This window comes from Mustela erminea, chromosome 9 (genome assembly GCF_009829155.1).
Source record: "Mustela erminea isolate mMusErm1 chromosome 9, mMusErm1.Pri, whole genome shotgun sequence".
NCBI lineage: Eukaryota > Metazoa > Chordata > Mammalia > Carnivora > Mustelidae > Mustela > Mustela erminea.
Window position 1 is genome coordinate 90,867,131 of NC_045622.1, and position 19,367 is coordinate 90,886,497.

Below are 19,367 nucleotides of genomic sequence, written 5' to 3' on the forward strand. Positions count from 1 at the left end.
AAGATAACAGTTATGCCACATTGCAGAGGACCTAAATAGATGCTTTTCCAAAGAAGACATAAAATTGCCAACAGGTACATGAAAAGATGCTTAATATCACTAGTCATCAGGGAAATGTGAAGTAAAACCACAATCAGATACCATCTCATACCTGTTAGACTGGGTATTCTCAAAAAGACAGGAGGAAGGGACACCTGGGTGGCTCAGTCCGTTCAGCATCTGACTTTTTTTTTTTTTATAAAGATTTTATTAATTTATTTGACAGACAGAGATCACAAGTAGACCGAGAGGCAGGCAGAGAGAGAGGGAAGCAGGCTCCCTGCTGAGCAGAGAGCCCGATGTGGGGCTTGATCCCGGGACCCTGGGATCGTGACCTGAGCCAAAGGCAGAGACTTTAACCCACTGAGCCACCCAGGCGCCCCAAGTTTGGGATTTTCAAAATACCTCACAAGGGGCAGTATGATTGGAGAACAACTGGACCTAGGAGAACAATTTGGAAACCATGGGAGGTTATGGGGATTCAAACAAAGGCAACAGCTTTGGGATTAGAGAGGGGGAGAGTAATTTAAGAAATGCCAAGGTTTAGAGTTTACAAAATTTTATTAATGTGCAAACTTGTTGTTTACTATTTGTGCATGTGTATGTGTGACATCCTATAAAGAGACTACCCACAACTTCCATGCAATATAATGAAACACTTCCTAAAAATAAAGCTCTCCAAGCAGAGAATGAACTACCAGTTAAAACAGTCACTGGAGTGGCTCAGAACGCAGGCTGTGGTGGTGGGTGGGTCTATAATGCAGGCTTCAACTGGATATGCAATTCCACACATTATCCTTGATTAGACTTCCACTGGCCCACGATCGCAAAATGGGACACGTAAAGGCAACATAGTGGGTCTGTCTTATTAATATTTTGAATTGAAAGCAAACACCTTCCATTTGTGATTATTTCTGTCCCATATTTTTACAACTATAATTTCCTTTCTAATTTTTATTTAGTAATGTTTGAATCGTACATATCTGGTTAAAATAAAGAGCTGGAAACACTCTTTCAAGCCACTGTATATTTATTGCTATTCATGATGTGAAAGGTGTTAAAGTCTGTGACCCACTAGACGGCCTTTGAGCGCCCTTAGGACTCTTAAATTTTATGCTCTTCTTGGAATATGTCTGCCTGGAGAAGTGTTTTTGTGTAGATCAACAGAACAGGATGATTGACATTATTCAACCTTTCATAAAATAAATCAATGTGTCAGACTCTGAAACCGCAGAAAATGCTCCCAAAATTTCCAATACAGCCTTTTTAGAAAGCAAAATTTCCGAGGTGAAATTGATGACATCTTATAAACACTTGTTCAAATGTTCCATTCACAGCAAAACATAATACTGGAAAAATGTTAAGAACCAAATTGCCAGCATCACTCACCAAAGTTGGATCTTTTAGAGCTTGATACAGTCCTGTATCAAGCCATTATCTATAGGTACCTTTAGGGGCTGAGGGACCCAACAGTCCAGATTCCCTTCTTTGGGTGGAAAGCAATGCTGCTGACAAGCAATGCCATTACGCTAAGCTTCAAGTCATAGAAAGGTGCCTCTAAGTGCCTGTGCAGTCAAATGCCACAGGATTTCAAATGAAAATGACATGAATTAATTTCCTGAGAACAAAAAGAAAAGGAAAATTGAGAAGAAAGGCAGCTTCTTGTAACACAATATGCAGATTAATGGTACCCACTGATGGATTGAAGTGTCAAAAATTCTCCTTTCAGATATAAATGAAGCTAGTGAAAGAGTTTGGGGGGGGGGTTCTCTCACTTTCTCTCTTATTCATATGAAATATTAACTGATCAAGTCAAAGTAAACTTTGTTTTTCTTGGTATCTTTAAAATCTTCTCTAACAGGGAACATTAGTCCCTGGGTGAAAGGGCATACGGTTTTCCCAAGGGCATCTCATTATTCTGGGAAGAAAATTAAAATCCCTTCTATTGACTTGGGCAATCTTACTTCTCCTGCCAGCCTCCTTCTCTTAGCCTTTCTTCAACCATATCTTACAGCATCTTCTTAGCTTCTAAGAGCACTTAGCTGCTCTGCTTCTCCATCTTCACGGGGCTCCTTTCTGTGCCAATGATAGTGTCTTGGCCCTAGTTCTCTCAGCTTAGAACATTTCCTTTCTGTTCTTGGCAGGCACTGATCTTGATCTTGACCTCAGAGAGGCCATTTCTCCCAAGCAGGTGAAGTAGCCACCCATTGTCTTTCTATCACATCACCATAGTTTTAATTTTGTGCAGAACATTTATGTGACTGCCTTTAAAAAAAAAAAAAATCCGTGGAGTTGCTTATCTCTGCTGGAACGTGTTGTTCCTGGGATTGGAAACCTTGCCTTTTTTGTTCATGGCTGTATCCTCTACTAATAGAATGCACAGTGAAGATGCTGAATTCAAATTTTTGGTAGAAGTGCCAAAATGGTAAGATTGAGATCAGGAAGCCACTGTACAGCATTGATAAGGAGGGAGTAAAGGTAGGGATTTGGGAAGGAGGCATGCTGCTTCTCTACCAGCCATTCTGTCAGTGTCCTGGGGTATAGCTTCATTGAATGACAACTACGCATCCAATCTTCTTTATACAAAACAGGGAAGAATTTATGTTTCTAATTTCTAGCCATACGTTTATAATATGGGTAAAATCTTGGGCACTTGAGTTCAACACTTGAGGTTTGAATATTGGTTCCACTGCTTCCTAGGTATGTGACCTTAGGTAAATCATTAAGCCTCTCTAAGCCTCAAAGATCTCATCTATCAGTGGTCATACGTATCCTACACAGTTATGAAGATTAAAATAAAATAGTGCCCATGAATAGTTAGCACAGTTGCTGGCATCTAACAGGTACTCATTTAAAATTAGTGGTACTTTCTTCCATTCATAAATTTCCCAAGGCTTCAGCTACCACTGGTTTTCTCTTCTCTTCCACATGTTGTTACCTCGCCATCTAGGTTATTTTTCTTGGCTTTCTCTTAATAATGCAGCAAATGTGACAAAGAAAGTAGAATCTCACTCCATGCTTTTTGGAAACTCTTCGTTGATACCTCGACATATCTCATTCAGCCAGAAAGCCTGGCTAGAGGTTAAAGTAACTTTCATCTATACAGGTATGTAGCAAAATAAATGTTAAACCTGTTTTTGGAAGCATTATTAAAGAAAATGTCATTTTGTCCTTATCTTTCCTATAAAGATTTAGTTATTGTATCTTCAAAAAGGTCAGATTCCCTTTCTCTGTAAGTTTCTAAAGAAATCTTAAAATGTGGTGTGACCTTGAACTAATTGCTTTACCTTTCTGTGTCTCGGTTTGTCTGTTTTTTTTTTTTTAAAGATTTTATTTATTTATTTGACAGAGAGAGAGAGATCAGAAGTAGTCAGAGAGGCAGGCAGAGAGAGGGGGGGAAGCAGGCTCCCCACTGAGCAGAGAGCCCAATGCGGGGCTCAATCCCAGGACCTTAAGATCATGACCTGAGCCAAAGGCAGAGGCTTAACCCACTGAGCCACCCAGGCACTCCTCAATTTGTCTGTTTTAAGGAAGTGTAGTAATTCCTAACATGGCAGCTCTTCACTTCCTGGAAGTGAGGGGAAAATGAATTTCTCATGTTCAAAACCAGACTCACCTTTATAACCCTCTTGCCCCCCAAAACACATAGCAACACATTCATTGGTTGCCCAGGCTCTCTAGTACCACTGTTGGTAACATTTTTTTTCCATGTGTCCTTTCCTCTACACTCCACATGCTTTCTCTCCAGTTCAGACTCTGAACACCTGCCCTAGTCCCAGACCAACCTTTAGTCCCGGGTCTGTCCTGGATTCCGCAGAGCCCACTCACAGATGACACATCGCTGAAAGCACCAGCTCTCATTCAGAGGAGCACGGAACATGACTGAGTGCCTACTGTGCGCCAGATGCCCTGCTTAGCACTTTACTTGCCTTGTCATTTCACTATGGCGCCCATGATTGTCCTGCCCATATTTGGAGAATCTCATTCGCTCCTTAATCATAGTCCCATTCCTCATGCCTTCTAACGTGGCCCTATTCTTCCTTGGCCATTTATTATTTAATGATCTCAGGCAGGATTTGTAATCTCAAAACCCCTCAATTTCCTCATCCGTACCATAAGGAAAAGTAATACTACAACTGCATAAGGTGGTTGCAGAGTTTCTTATCTGTGGCACAGTTGGCATTTGGGGTCAGGGAATTCTTTTGTTTTGAGGGATGCTCTTGGGCATTGTAGGTTACTAAGCAGCAGCCCCAGCCTATACCCACTAGATGGCAGTATCACCCTCCCGTCTCCCTCCCCCACAGCGCTCCCACCCTCCTTTAGATAAAGCATCTCCACACACCGCCTAATCATCCGCTCACAGCAAACTTGTTGAGAACTACTAGGATATTGGGATTAATAAATTAGACACCTTTAGATGCTGGGCATCACCTGTTCCTTTCAGACTCTTAGTTCTTGGGACCTCCTTGTACTTTCCCATTCCCCAGTATCACCAGAGAATTTATGGCTCCCAAGATTAGTCCTAGGTTTCCTTGCTTTTCATGTGTTTCTGCGGCAACACTCTCCTATCCTACTACTGCCTTCCGAGTTCTTCCCTACCCTCCAGGATACTAGTCTCACCAGAAGTTTCCCCTAATCCTTCCAAACTGACAGATCTCTCTCCCTCTAGATACTTCCATCATCATTTTTCTGTCCCAATCACGACCTTGACAAGCTGCCGTATTGTACAGTTATTGGTGTAGTTGTGTCACCTCTCCGGTTGGGGCTGAAGACTCCCAGAGAATGAGATTCTTTGTTTTCTGTATTTTGAGCCACCATAGATGAGAGCACAGTTTTGGTCATATAGTGGTTGCTCATTAAGTGACGTTTGTTAAGTTGAATTTAAGACACAGACGAAATAAGTGGCTTATATAAAGGCAATGGAAGTACACTAAAATATGCTAGAGAGAAAACAATTAAGGTTATATCCAGATGCATGTTGAAATAATCAGATTGAGCCAAAAGAGGTTTACTGTTTAAATTATCCGTACAACAGCCTTAGTTCTCTGCTTCTCTTCACACATGTACGAACAGCTGAGAAAGAATTATAGTTGTTTGAAAACTATTAAGTGATTTGCCTACTGATGGAATGCTATTCTTCTGCTAGAAACAGAATTAATCAAATAAAGGAGGTGCAAACAAATCTACATCATTGCTTTATTAATCAGGAGGGAGGGCCAAGGAGGCAACTGTCAGTGTGAAATGATCCAAGTTACAAGTAAAATTGAGCTTTTTTCTCCACCTATACCTTTGTCTTAGAAAAAAAGCACCCCCCCCAACTCACACATACTTGTTTTCTATGGTGGATGAAATTCCCTGATGTCACAGAATTTGAAATCTAGACGAGTTTATATACAACCACTGTTACGTGATGCAATTGTGATAAATTAGAAAAGACACCGATCTTCCAGTTGGGAAACAGGGTTTAAACACTCATCATTACCACCTAATGTCCTGTGACTATGTTTGACTGAATTACGATCCTCCAAGTATGCCCATATACTCATCCCCAGAACCTGTGGCATTGTCACTCTATGTAGCAAATGGGACCTTATGGGTGTGAATGAGTCTAGATTTTGAGATGAGGGAAATATCCTGGATTGCTGAAGTGGACCCAATGTGATCACAAGGATTCTAGTGAGAGTGAGGCAGAAGGGTCAGAGCCACAGAGAGAACAATTTACAGATGCCACACCACTGGCTCTGAGGATATTTGAAGATGGAGAAAGAGACTGTAGATCACAGCCCCTGGAAGCTGGAGAGGGCAAGGAAACAGACTCTCCATGACAGCCTCCAAAAGAAAGGCAACTCCGCCAACACCTTCATTTTTATCCCCTCCAGATCCGAAAGACAATAGATTTGTGTTGTTTTAAGCCACTGAGATGATGGTAATTTGTAACAGCAGCCATAGAAAACTGTGACAGTGAACTTGAATAATCTCCATTCCAAATTTCTCAGATTTAGGTGATGTCTATGTACCAGATTGTTTGGATGATATAAGAAAGGGAAAGTAGTACACACTGGTTATTTTGGATATTTTTCTATGTTTTAGCTATTCTTTTCATAGAGTGTCTCAGTTTATCTTTTCCAGACATAACCCTTAGACACTCAGGTAGGACTGAGCACCTCAAATGATTACGCAGTGAGAAATAACTTGAACAATCAGTCAACACAATTGGTAGTGAGAGGAGGGCATGTAACAAGGCAAGTGAACCCCAAAACGTTTTACGAGGACAATAGGGAATCCCCTCCATCCCCCAAATTGCCAAAGTCATGGAAGCCTGTAGTGGTCTGGGGACTTCTGTGGAGGAGAGTCTGCCTGAGAAAAAGGCCAGCAGTGAGGAGAGTAGGGCCATGAGATCAGCAGTGGTAGGTTCCACCTACTAGCTACTGAGCATCTAGGTCTTTCCATGCCTGAGGTTACTTGGTTCTGAGATGTTGTTGTTGTTACATGAGCCAATATAATGTGTGTGTGTGTCCTCGTGTGTGTATATATAGCCAACAGTTAGGTTGGATTTTATTTACTCAAAACAAAACAAAACAAAATCTATGTGTATGGCAAAGTATATGGCAAAGAATATGCTATAAACATAAAACCAAATTATTTTTTCTCTATGAAGTATAAACACTGAGGGTAGAAAATTCAGATAATGCTGACAAAGTATATTAGCCAAAATATAAATCATCTCAAATCCCACAGCTGGAGATAATCACTGTTAATATAGGACTGTTTTTTTTTTAAATTTTTTTCTTTTTACTTGACCATGAATACAAAGCATAACAAGTAGGACAATTTGGGGTGGTTTTCTAGAGTGTGAGGCATCTAAACTTGACTTTGAAGGATAACTGGGATTTTGATAAGCAAAGATTATGAGAAAGGAATCAATATGCATACACACACGTGCGTGCAAGCACACACACACACATACATATATATGATTTTTGACAAAGACACAAAAATAATTCAGTGGAGAAAGGATAGTTTTTTCAACAAAAAGTCCTGGAAAAACTAGATGTCCATATATAAAGCTATACCACACGCCATATATAAACATTAAATCAAAATGGACCACGGACCTAATTATCAAATGTGAAATTATGAAACTTATAGGAGAAAACATGGTAGAAAAATATTTTTGATCTTGGGTTTGGTGAAAATATTATAGATATGATACCAAATGCATAATCTATAAAAGAAAAAAAAATAAATTGGACTTCACCAAAATTAAAAGCTTCAACTCTTGGGAAAATACTGTTAAGAGAAGGAAATACTGTTAAGAGAAGGAAAATACTGTTAAGCTTCAGAATGGAAGAAAATATTTGCAAACCATGTATCTCATAAAAGACTCATAAGCAGCATACATAAAGGGCTCACCAAACTTAGTAGTAAGAAGGCAGACAACTCATACAAGGAAGATGGTAAATAAGTTATAAGCCATATAAATGGCAAATAAACACATTGAAAAGATATTCAACATCATTAGTGATTGTAATCACCTTGTAACCATCTTGTAACCACCATGAGATACCACTACACACTTACTAGAATGACTAAGATCAAAAAGTGTTGGCAAGAATGTGGAGGGACTCGACAGGAATCGAGTAGGAATGTGAAATGTTACAACCAATTTGGAAGAGTTTGGCTTACCATATGATCCAGCCATTCTACTCCTAGATATTAATGCAAAATAAATAAAAAGCTATGTCCCTACCAAGATTTTTATACCAGTGCTCATAGATTTTCATCTGCAATAGCTAAAACATGGAAATAATCCAATGGTACACCAATGCCTGAATAAGAGCGAACTGTGGCATTCCCATGTATGGAGTACTATTCAGCAATGAAAACAAACAGAATTTTAGGCACACAATAACATGGAAGTCTGAGAATAGACTGTGGGAAAGAATCTGAACAAAAGAACATATACTGTCTGACTCCAGATCTGTAAATGGCAGAAAATGATCAGCAGTGGCTTGGGAACAAGTAGAGGGAGAAGCGTCAGACCAGAAGTGGGATGTGGGAGCATGAAGAGACATTTGGGGATGACACATAGTTTATTGTCCTGATCATATGGATTACCTTGATGTGTGATGGTTTCACAATATTATAGATGTCAAAGTTGTGAAACTGTACAGTTTTAAAGGTTCAGTCTATTGTATGCCATTTATACCTCACTTACGGGGAAAAATGAAAGGGAAGGAAGAAAACAGGCAAATACATGCAAAGGAGAAATCAGGGCACAGTCACTGCTTCCAGGTGCCCAGAACGTAAGATGTAAGGGTACAGGAAGGCTGTCAGTAGCACCTGAATAGCAAAGGCATTAAGAGAGCAGAATTCTGAAGCTAGACTTCCCAAGCTTAAATCCTAACTCTTGTCATTTACTTGCTGTGGGATCTTGGGAGATTAACTTTCTCTCTCAGTTTGCTCATTTTTTTTAAAAAAATGGAAATAAAATAGAAGCAGGCTTAGAATGCAGTTTTGAAGGTTCACTAGATATGCCAAATTAATGTATATAAAATATTTGCCCTATGCAAACATGACACGGTTATAATAATTTTGAGCATTCCCGTGATGGTTATTTGTTCAACTGCTGTATTGAGATATAAGCCACATTCCATGCAATTCACTCTTCTGAACATATAAATCAATACCACAGTCTTATTTTAGAACATTCTGTCACCTCAAAAAGAATCTCTCTACCCAATCAGTGGTCATTCCTCATTCTCTCCACCCTGCCGTAGACAACCACTAATCTACTTTCTGTCTCTAGCAATTTACTTATGCTGTATTCAAACTGATATGGAACTGTATCCATACCATATTCAACATTTCGTATAAATGGAATCATACCGTATGTAGTTCTTTTGTGTCTGGTTTCTTTCATCAAGCCAAATGTTTTCAAGGTTCATCCATGTCAGAGGATGTCCTAGTACTCATTCCTTTTTATTATCAAATAATATCCTGTTGTAGGGAGACGGCACCTTTTATCCCAATTATTATCATTGCTGGACACAATAGTTTTGTCTGAAGAGGGAAGAAAGCACAGGAGCAGAGGGATGATCTTAATGGTTGTATAGCAACCCAGAAGTGGCAGGGAATGATATTTAACCAGATAAGGGAAAGGGTGGTTGAAAAAGGTGAAAATTTCATGGGCATGTGCTATCAACTCATAGGCTTCCTTGAAGCTGGTCCCACATAGGCTCTGAAGAAAAACAAGAGGATTCCTTCCTTCTATACAGAGGCAACCTAGTACAGAAGAATTTCCTCCTTGCTCACTTCTCCTGTTAGCATCGGCAAGTCATGTATGTCCTTAAATTATCGGTTTCCTCCAAAACTCTTGTCACCCCGCCACTCATCCCCTCCAGCCCTGGGCTCACCTCATGGAAGCCTACTGTGACGATCATACATGAACGAAGGTAAAATTACTTAGTTAACTGCAACATTTTTTTTTTTAGAGTATTTTTTTTTTATTAACATGAAACATTTTTTAAATGCAAAAATGTTTCGGTAGTACATTGTGCTAGAGGCATTTTAAAAGTTTTCTGATGACCAAAATATTTTATAGAGATCCCTGAATTTCTTAGGAATTAATAGGTAAATAAAAAACAAATAAAACAAATAAGGACCTCCAGTTAGTCATTGTGGTTTGTTGCAGATGAAGCCTAAGTACACTCAGATTCCGTGGCAGGGAGGACTCTACCCTATTCATCACTGTGCGACATCGTTTGCCACAATTTCTAGGATATTGGCGATGTCTCAAAGCACTTGTTTTACCGAAGCAAAACTAAATTGTGTAAGACAGCGCATCCGTCAGTACGCACAAGATTTTCATGTTATATTCTTAATAAAATCGTAAAGAGGTATTACTGATAAAAGCCTAGCTGATATTTACAGAGCAAGTACTATGTGCCAGACAGAGGGCTAAGATCTGTGCCTGCATTCACTCGCAGTAGCCTTCCTTCCCTAAAGGACCTGAAAGCAAGGGAAGAAAACAACTTTTTCAAGTTCGAAAAGTAATTGGCAAATCAGACGCTTTAACCCCACTTGATCTACAGCTCAAGCCTTTAAAAAGGACTTGGGTTTTATTTGTATTTATTAGAATTCGGTATAATAATTGCATGTCATCTCATATACAAAGACTTTAGATTCCAAAGGAAGGACCTGGAGAGGGTATTTTGTTTCTAAGACTCCACTTAGACATATGCCGGAAAACATACATATCAGTTCTGATATTTGATCCCTGCCTGGGTGTTTCACCTGAGCTCTTTCTAATTCAAATTATATTCCTTCACGATACTGAGGACTCCTCAGATTCTCTGTGAAATGATCTCTGCCAAGACAGAAAATGCCTCCACATTCTGTGCCACAATACTTTATTCTGTCATTTTTTTCCCCCAAACTTTTGAAAACTCAACTCATCCATGAAATCTTCTGCGATCGAGGTGGAAGCCACCCAGACATTCTGTTAATATCTTCAGTGTGATTGATATTTCCCTCCCGCAGTGTGGCAAGATAGCATATGCGTGTATGTGGGCAAGCGTATATATCTTTATGTTAATGTGCATCTGTTCCTCTCCTCGCTACCATATACTATTAAGATATTAAGATCCTGGGGTCTGTCCTTGCTTCCCTCCACAGAAGAGAACACTGACTCACCTGAGTAACCCGTGCTCAGTTCCCCAGCATGAAGTTCATGTTCCAGAAACATTTATTGGATGAGTGAGTGAGCGCTCCATGATGACAGTGACAACCTTGAAGGAACATTCTCCTCGTACATGGGGAAAATAAGATCACGTACAAATAGAACTGCAAATAGCTTGCCTTCTCGGGTATTTTATTTTTAAGCATTCTCAGCTGAAATGTGCTGTGGAATGGCTGAGACTTAGCAGGTAATTTTCATTTCACCTCTGTTTTCCAAATGGTTACCACTTACCAAATACAGCATACTTAAGAACATGCTTTTCCCCCTTTGGGTACACCACTGCAATACAACATCAGATTCTTTCAGAGGTCTTTCCCTTCCCAGAGCTTTGGAGTTCATTCGTATCTTGCTATTTATCATGGCTGTGTGAAAAAAGAAAACTAAGGAAGAACCATGGGGTTCTAATTCACCAACTGCTCTCTTTCGTTATAAGAAGATCAGAAAAATCAAAATTCTGAATCCCGTGTACCTCTTGCTTGGTTACGTCTGATGTCAGTTTTTTCAAATGATTACTATTACTTTAAACAGTCACCGTACATAAACATTATAACGTGTTCTACAAGAGTCGGAAGGTATGCCAATGGTTACAATTGGAATCATACAGCCTGGATTTTAATCCCACACCTATCTCCTTTCTATTTGAATGACCTTGAGGAGCAAGTTATTTAACTTCTCTTTACCTTTGAAGGAAGGTAGAGAGGGTGTTGTGAAGACTCATTGAAATAATTGGGACAAAGAGGCTTATGTCCCAATTATATGCACAGAAAGTCCTTCCTCCATTACTTTCACCTGCCATTTTTTTTTATCATGGTGGTAACATAAGTAGACTGGGGTAAACAGATTCCTCCAGAACAGAACCATTCAAAACCTCTTCGAGGGATTCCCAACCTTTCGTGGCACCTACACAGATCCATCCAAGAATGCTAGGAGGAAAACAATTTCCAGGGAACCCTATAGCTAACTGGGCTGTTCGTGTCTTAGCCTTAGGTACAAAGGACTAATTGCTCACCTCAGGGATACTAACTGTTCCATGAATTTGCGGTGGTGGTCGTTCCAATATCCCAGGAGAAGGAGTAGGGTCAATAACTTGGATGAAAGAGGTGGGTCTTAGCCTGAAGGGCATTTACTTGAGCATTTTGTTGCTTCCATAGATTTGACATCAGTTACACAAGGGCTAAACCCTCCTCGAACATTTCCTTCAGCACTTTAAAGCCCTGCAGAATTGTGAGTCTGTCCCTGCAGTCCCTCTGTCAATCATGCCCTCCTTTCATTGAGCCCCAAACACCTAGCACCACAGTGGTGATCTTGGCTTTACTCTGTTGCTGAGCAGCATGATTATAGTGTCGTAGTGCTTTCACCTTTCAACCATCTTCAAAGTCTCTTCTTAATCCCTGGCTCTGGGAATTATACCTTACATTCTTCTTGCATAGTCATATTTGTAAATGATCAGCTGGTGTAGTTGATATTAGTTTTGAGCCCTTTCCCCCTTGCTTTTTAGCATATTACTAGAGGTCACTGCTCTTATAACAACAGGGGATGAGATTATCACTGTTAGAGACCAGGACACCAGGAGTCATGGCTCAGCCCCATTCCTGGGAAAACGTGGTAGGTCCACAGATCCACTCCCTGCTCAAGCCTCATTCTGGTGGGAAAACAACGTGGATCATAAAAAGATAGTGTTGTGCACCTGTCTTTTAATGGCAGGAAAGTATCATTTCCTATCCTTTGAAAATCTTTTCCCTTTGCAATTTATTTTATTCTCTCAATTTGTTTTACAGGTCTATTTATTTCTTCTTTAGAGAAATAGGATATACAAAGAGAATAAGCCATAATCTCATGACTCAGATCTTTTCTACACATACAAATGTATAATATATAAATTGCTGGTATCACAGAATTTCATATAATCAGATTTTCTAAATTAACAATATACTGTGGCTATATTTCCATGTCTATACATTCAGAGCAATGGCATCACCACTGATGATTATGTGGTGCCTTATTATATCATTACAAATCCTTTATTGCCAGATATATAGGTTGTTTCTGATATTTGCCGTGCTGCAATGATTATGCATGTACAATGTCTTCATTCATTTGTCCACTAATTTCTTTAAGATAAATCTTAGAAAAAGAAATGTTAGGTCAGGGGCAGCCTGACTTTTAAAGACTTTTGATAACATGCCATATTGGTCCCTGCAAGGGTTATACCAAGTTACTCTCTCAATAGCATTTTATAAAAATGTTCTCTCTCTACACTCTTGCCACTACTGAGTGTTTTAATTCTGTTTTTAATTTAAAGGCCAAAGAGGAGGCATCTCATGGGACTTGAGATCTCCCTGAGTGTGGCTACCTTAGATTTATGGTGTAAAGATTTGTTAACCAGGACCTGAGTCATGGGAATGTGGGCATGTTTTTTCTATTACCAAGAAATCTATGAATCAGATCTAATAACGATTTCAGTCACTACCAATACAACCACATTTTAGAGACAACCCAAACTGGAAAAAGCTATAAATTTTTTTTATCAAAAAATTCCCATGGATGTGATAATAGCAAATATCCTTTTAGTTCTCTTTAGATTGAGGCAATAATATTGTTTCACTTGAAATTACGTATCTCATTTTAGGCACTGGGGGATCTAATTTATAGATATGTTTCCAGGAATAAGTGGAACTCTATTTGTTCCCAAATAAAAATGTCAATCATAAAGTAACAGTCACTGCAACTTAACCACATAGATGTGTACTTTTTGTGTATGAATCACAGGCCTGACAAGGCTATTTGAAACTTTCCTCATTACAGTCTGTTGCACCATCCATTTAACCATCTTATAGAAGACGATAATTCTCACTCTTTCTATTAGCAAGAAGTGAGAAATAAAATTAACTCCTGATAGGGCTAGTTCATATTAAGTTAAAAAATTCCAAGCGGAACAAAAATCTCTATGCCAGTGTTTATGCAGAACAGAAAGGGAAGAGCTATGATAATTAATCAATGGAGTGGCTGTATTTTCTGATTTCCCTGAAGATTTTAATATTTGCTCTTGTCCCTTTCTGGAACAAATACTTCACTGATCTAGGACCATTTTTTTCCTTCTTTAAAGGTCTTTATTGTTGTGAAAATCTTGTTAAATCTTGTGAAAGACTTTGAGGTTTGGCTTCTCCAGGGAAGTCCCAGTCTATTTTCTTACTATTTCTCTTCTCTCTTTCAGCATAATATTTTTGTTTGTTTGGAGAACTAGTCGTTTTACTGAATGAGTTTTACATTCTCCAGGATCTAATTATAACTGGGTATCTGGATGGGCATCCCAGCAGAAGGAAGCCATAGCTCCAAATTTGAGGGCTAAAACCAGATTTCATACTTGTCCCATTTCCATCCATTTCATAGCTCACTGACAACAGTGGACAAGCCAAACAAATTCCTCAATATGTGCATTTGTGGTGATACTTCTTGACTGCCATATCTTTAGGCACAGAAATGTCCTTGGGCCTTTCTACATGTTTCTTCTTGAGATCACCTTCTCAATGACTAAATTTTCCTTCCCATTCCTCTTCCATGGTTTCATTAGTTCAAGCACATATTTAGATACCCACTGGCCAAGATTACAACACTGAAATGTTTTTGTTTGTTTCATCGATTAAATGTAGCTAGTAGAATATTTTAAATTAAAAGGGCTCCCATTCCACGCTTGAGTGAAATGGATGCAAGAAACCAGGCTCGTCTTTTAAATATCCGAAGTTCACACTCTATGTAGGAGCACAGGTCTGGTAACAAAGGACAGTCCCTTCTTTTCAACTGAATAGAAGAAGGGGTCAGGGCTTTTATAGATTTAATCTTACTTTTAATCTTATGTAATAACTTGCAGGAGTATAAGTTTGAGTGTCAAATTTAGTAGTCCTTTGACATTCTTTAAGGATATATCCAAGAGGCCTTTGCTAATAACCAAAGAATATTTTTTTTTATTTAAATTTTTTTATTTTTTATAAACATATATTTTTATCCCCAGGGGTACAGGTCTGTGAATCACCAGGTTTACACACTTCACAGCACTCACCAAAGCACATACCCTCCCCAATGTCCATAATCCCACCCCCTTCTCCCAAACCCCCTCCCCCCCAGCAACCCTCAGTTTGTTTTGTGAGATTAAGAGTCACTTATGGTTTGTCTCCCTCCCAATCCCATCTTGTTTCATTTATTCTTCTCCTACCCACTTAAGCCCCCATGTTGCATCACCACTTCCTCATATCAGGGAGATCATATGATAGTTGTCTTTCTCTGCTTGCAGCAATGTCCACAATAGCCAAACTATGGAAAGAACCTAGATGTCCATCAACAGATGAATGGATCAAGAAGATGTGGTATAACCAAATAATATTAAAAGAAGATTCATTTATTCATTTTAGAGTGAGAGGGACAGAGAGGGTGGAGGGGAGAGAGAATCTCAACCAGCCTTCCCACTGAGTGTAGGGGCTGGCTTGGAGCTTGATCCTATGACCTCAAGATAACAACCAGCACCAAAACCAAGAGCTGGGTGCCCAACCCACTGAGCCACCTAGGTACCCCATTAATAATCAACTTTCTAAATGGCAGTGCAGTCCATACATTTTTGTAGTTTACTCATGTTAACAGGTGATATACCATCTATGCCAGGAGGTGGTATTAAATAATATCAAACATAAACCCCTCCTTCATGGTGATATCCTATTTCATTTTTGAGGATTAATTCTTCCTCAAGATAAGTATTTCATGGTGTATTGGTAAATCCCGATGACTGTCCTTCCATTATAAGAGACAAAGTTGTCCTAATCTGTTTTATTTTTTTCCTTTGCTAATCCTTAGCTGGTATAGGTAAGGGGAGGTAATATCACCAAAAGTGGACCAAATCAAGTGACCAAAATTAAAGTGAACTTATTCTTGCAAGACCTAGAATCCCAACCGAAGAAACACAAATATAAAAGAAATGGCATAGCATTCCTTCATTCTAGAGGTATCATTCAGTTGAAAATATTGAATGGGTCCTGCCACCAAGACTGCTTGTAAATGGTTGGTTTTGTTCTTGGTTCTGTACCAGGTATATCATTTTACTCTTACATTCATGCTTGCAAATCCTTTTCTATCCTTTCTGCAAGTTCCCTTTCCTTGGTTTTATTTTTACCAATACATTTACCAACACATAAATCCAAGTAACACTGATGATTTATTAAATTACAATTACAAATTCCCATTTAACCAAGTACACTGAGGAGCTACCAAAGCTCACTTACTACCTCATAAACTGTTCCCTCCACAACTTCTTTACAGAATAGTTTAATAGTATGCCCGAAAGGTTAAAAATTATCTAGTGAGCTTTACTTTAGTAGCTAAAACCATAAATGCCAGTGGTCTACCATAGAGTCATCTGCTTTGTAACAATACAGACAAATGCCCATTGAGATTCTGAAAAGAAATGACTGCTCACAGACAGTTGGCAGCAATTCTGCCTTGAATCTGGCTAGCTCCTTAAAGCAGGAGAAATCATGGTGCTGGGATTGACTCCCTCACCCAGGAGAAATTTTTTTACTGTGCTACTAGGTTAAGAAAGTCCTGATGCAATCTCTAAGGGCCCTTCTTTTTTGCAGGTCACTCCTACACAGTGATATGAAGGAAGAATATTTATTCCCTATTTCATTTTTTTTTTTTTCATCTGAAGAAAACTCCACCATAGTATTTCTCCTGGATTCTTTTACTCCATTTACTCTCTCTTCTCCTTGGTCATTAGATTTGTTTATTTGATTAGTGAACTCGGGAGCAAGACCTTTTGTCAGTTACAGTTTAACCTATTCTCTTCACCTTTATCTTTAAAGCAGGCTGTTCACAGATACATTTGAGTTAGCTACTCCACACTGGAAATTTTATAGTCAGGCTCCCATGTATCTGCCATGTCCATGTCAGATGGGTGTCCATGTCTGGATGGGTGAATCTACTCAAGTCTGGGGTTCAATGCTAGGAAGCCTATTTTAGCCGTACACTGAAACAGCATCCTTACATACTAACTACATCATTAATAAAAATGGCACCTACCTTTCCATTTGCCTATTCTTTCTGACGTACTAAACCTCACTTTGTTCTGAACATAGGCAGCTAGAATGGAAACTCCAAGAGAACAGATTAGTAGTGCTTGGAACTTACCTTATCAAAATTTCTCTGACAGTTCCTGATCTTCCTGAGAAAACCCAAAGAATTTAAAGAAGTGTTCTGGATTTCAGCAGATGATGTTTATTTTACACCTGGAGTAAGACAACACAAATATATTTTTAAATCATACTATATAAATGAGAACAAATTTAGGGTAGACATTCCCACCTGCCTACCTCACCCAAGAGAATCAATGGATACAGTGTTCATCTAACATAAGTACATAAATAGAGATATACATATATATATATATATATAGGTGATTATATGGGTCTATATATGTATATAACACATATGTACTATATATATATATATAGTTGCATACATATAACACATATGTATACACACACACACACACACACACATACAATTGCTTTGGTGTATCTATCCTAGATTTGCTAGTCTTTCTTTTGTCAATGTTCACTGAATTATTTCATTAAAATGTGCCATATGTATTTCATTGGAAAATATTTTTATCTATAGATAACATTTTGAACATACATTTGAGGGACTTCTTGTTCTTACCTCGTCCTTTTGTCATGAGTTCAAAATTATACAGACAATGATCACTTTGTTTCAAATCTAATTGCCAGATGGACATAGAGAACTATAAAATACCCACTGTAACTTACAGATTTCTCAGTTAGATATAGCAACAAGAAAATAAGTAAATAAAGGCATTGGATTGAGAGCTGGAAATGGATTCAATTAATAACCCTGCCATAATTAATCAGGCAGTTTGGGCAAGTGTCCAAACCTCACTGGGTTTTCATCTCTCCATGTAAAAACTTTGTACAAAGTTTTGTACAAAATTGGCTTTGTACAAAATAGCATGTGAGGCCCCTTCCATCTTTCACATTTTGTGATATTTTTCTTCTAAATACGTGGTTTGATATAGGCAGAATGGTTAGGAAGAATTTGCGGTCGTAGAACTACCATGCTTAGAAAAAGCTTGGATTTTTATAAATTTATCATATGGACCTAATTACTGGTTTCAATCTCTGCTGGGTAATTAGTTACTTGTAGTTAAATGATACTAAGGTGACTGTAGTTAATTAAGTTCAGGTTCACCTATTGATTTGAAAAAATCAATTGTGTATCTCACAGAGCTGAGTAAATCTGATTTCGGACTCACAGTATTCATGATACTTTGGCACCTGATGACCAGTGATTCACTGTCTATCTATCTTTCTGCTATCCTAATGTTGAGCAAAAGAATCTGGAATTCTGGAGAAACTGGAAAAACTGTGGGCAACTTGTAAGCTAGTTTACATAATTTGGCATTATATCATGACTCCCTCCCTCCTGCCCCCCTCAGGTATCTGCCAAGGGGGGAAAACATTTCTGAGTGAAATAGTCATACCTAATTGGTGTTCTGTATGTCATTGTCTTGCAAAAACAAAACAATTTCTAAAATTGGGAATTGAGCAGTAGCTGAAATTACTACTTACAAGGGTAATTTAAAAACTAACACATGAAATTTTTTGTTGTTGTTGTTATTAGAATAGTGGAGACTCATTTAAACCTGCACCATATGTCCAACACTGGGATAAACTATCTACATTATTTTACAGATTAAGCCTCACAATGACCCTATGAAAATTTTGAACTAATGATCCTTATTTTATTTTATTTTTTTAAGGATTTTATTTATTTATTTGACAGACAGATCACAAGTAGGCAGAGAAGCAGGCAGAGAGAGAGGAGGAAGCAGGCTCCCTGCTGAGCAGAGAGCCCGATGCGGGGCTCGATCCCAGGACCCTGAGATCATAACCTGAGCTGAAGGCAGAGGCTTAACCCAGGTGCCCCAATGATCCTTACTTTATAGATGAAGAAACCGAGGCATGAGCCAATTGTACAGAAAGAATAGGAGGCATAGTTAGCAGGTCTGTGTGAGACTAGAACAATCCTCCTCCTTACCATCCCATATATCCTAACACTGTAAAGCTTGTTGGCTATACCTGTGCCAGTAAATATTCCATCTCAATAGGTCCTCTCCTGTCTGTATTTATGTGAGCCTCTGAATGCACTGGTTAATATAATTTTGATATAAGGAGGCCTTCTCTGATTTCTTTCCAGGACTATGATGTTTGTATTTCATTTTTATGTTCAGGGGAACAAAATGTTGCTTTTTCCATCTTTTAGCTTGAGTTCTCTGCCTGATACTTAGCATGTTTCAAAAAAAATGTGTTGATAGCAGGATGCTTACTATGGACCCATCTTTGTACAGGGATCTGAGCTAGGTAGGGCTGCCTGCAGGGGCAGAAGCACTGGGTGTAAAAAAGCATTGTGGTGGGTGGTTGTGAAGAGAACAACTGGCCAGAGGGTTTGTTGATCAGACCAGAGAGAATCATATAGACTCGTAGAATGAGGAGCTGGAAGAGGCTTCACTAACTAATTAGTTCAAATT

General features: G+C 38.8%; 1 protein-coding gene across 5 annotated transcripts in view; it reads right to left on the reverse strand.

Annotated features, from left to right (window-relative positions):
• LRRC4C (leucine rich repeat containing 4C) overlaps positions 1-19,367 on the reverse strand; it is a 1,206,407-nt gene that overhangs the window by 170,243 nt on the left and 1,016,797 nt on the right. For all 5 annotated transcript variants that reach the window (XM_032357772.1, XM_032357770.1, XM_032357771.1 and 2 more), the window contains one exon: positions 16,952-17,049. The gene's annotated coding sequence lies outside the window, so the exon portion shown is untranslated. The remainder of the gene's footprint in view (positions 1-16,951; positions 17,050-19,367) is intronic.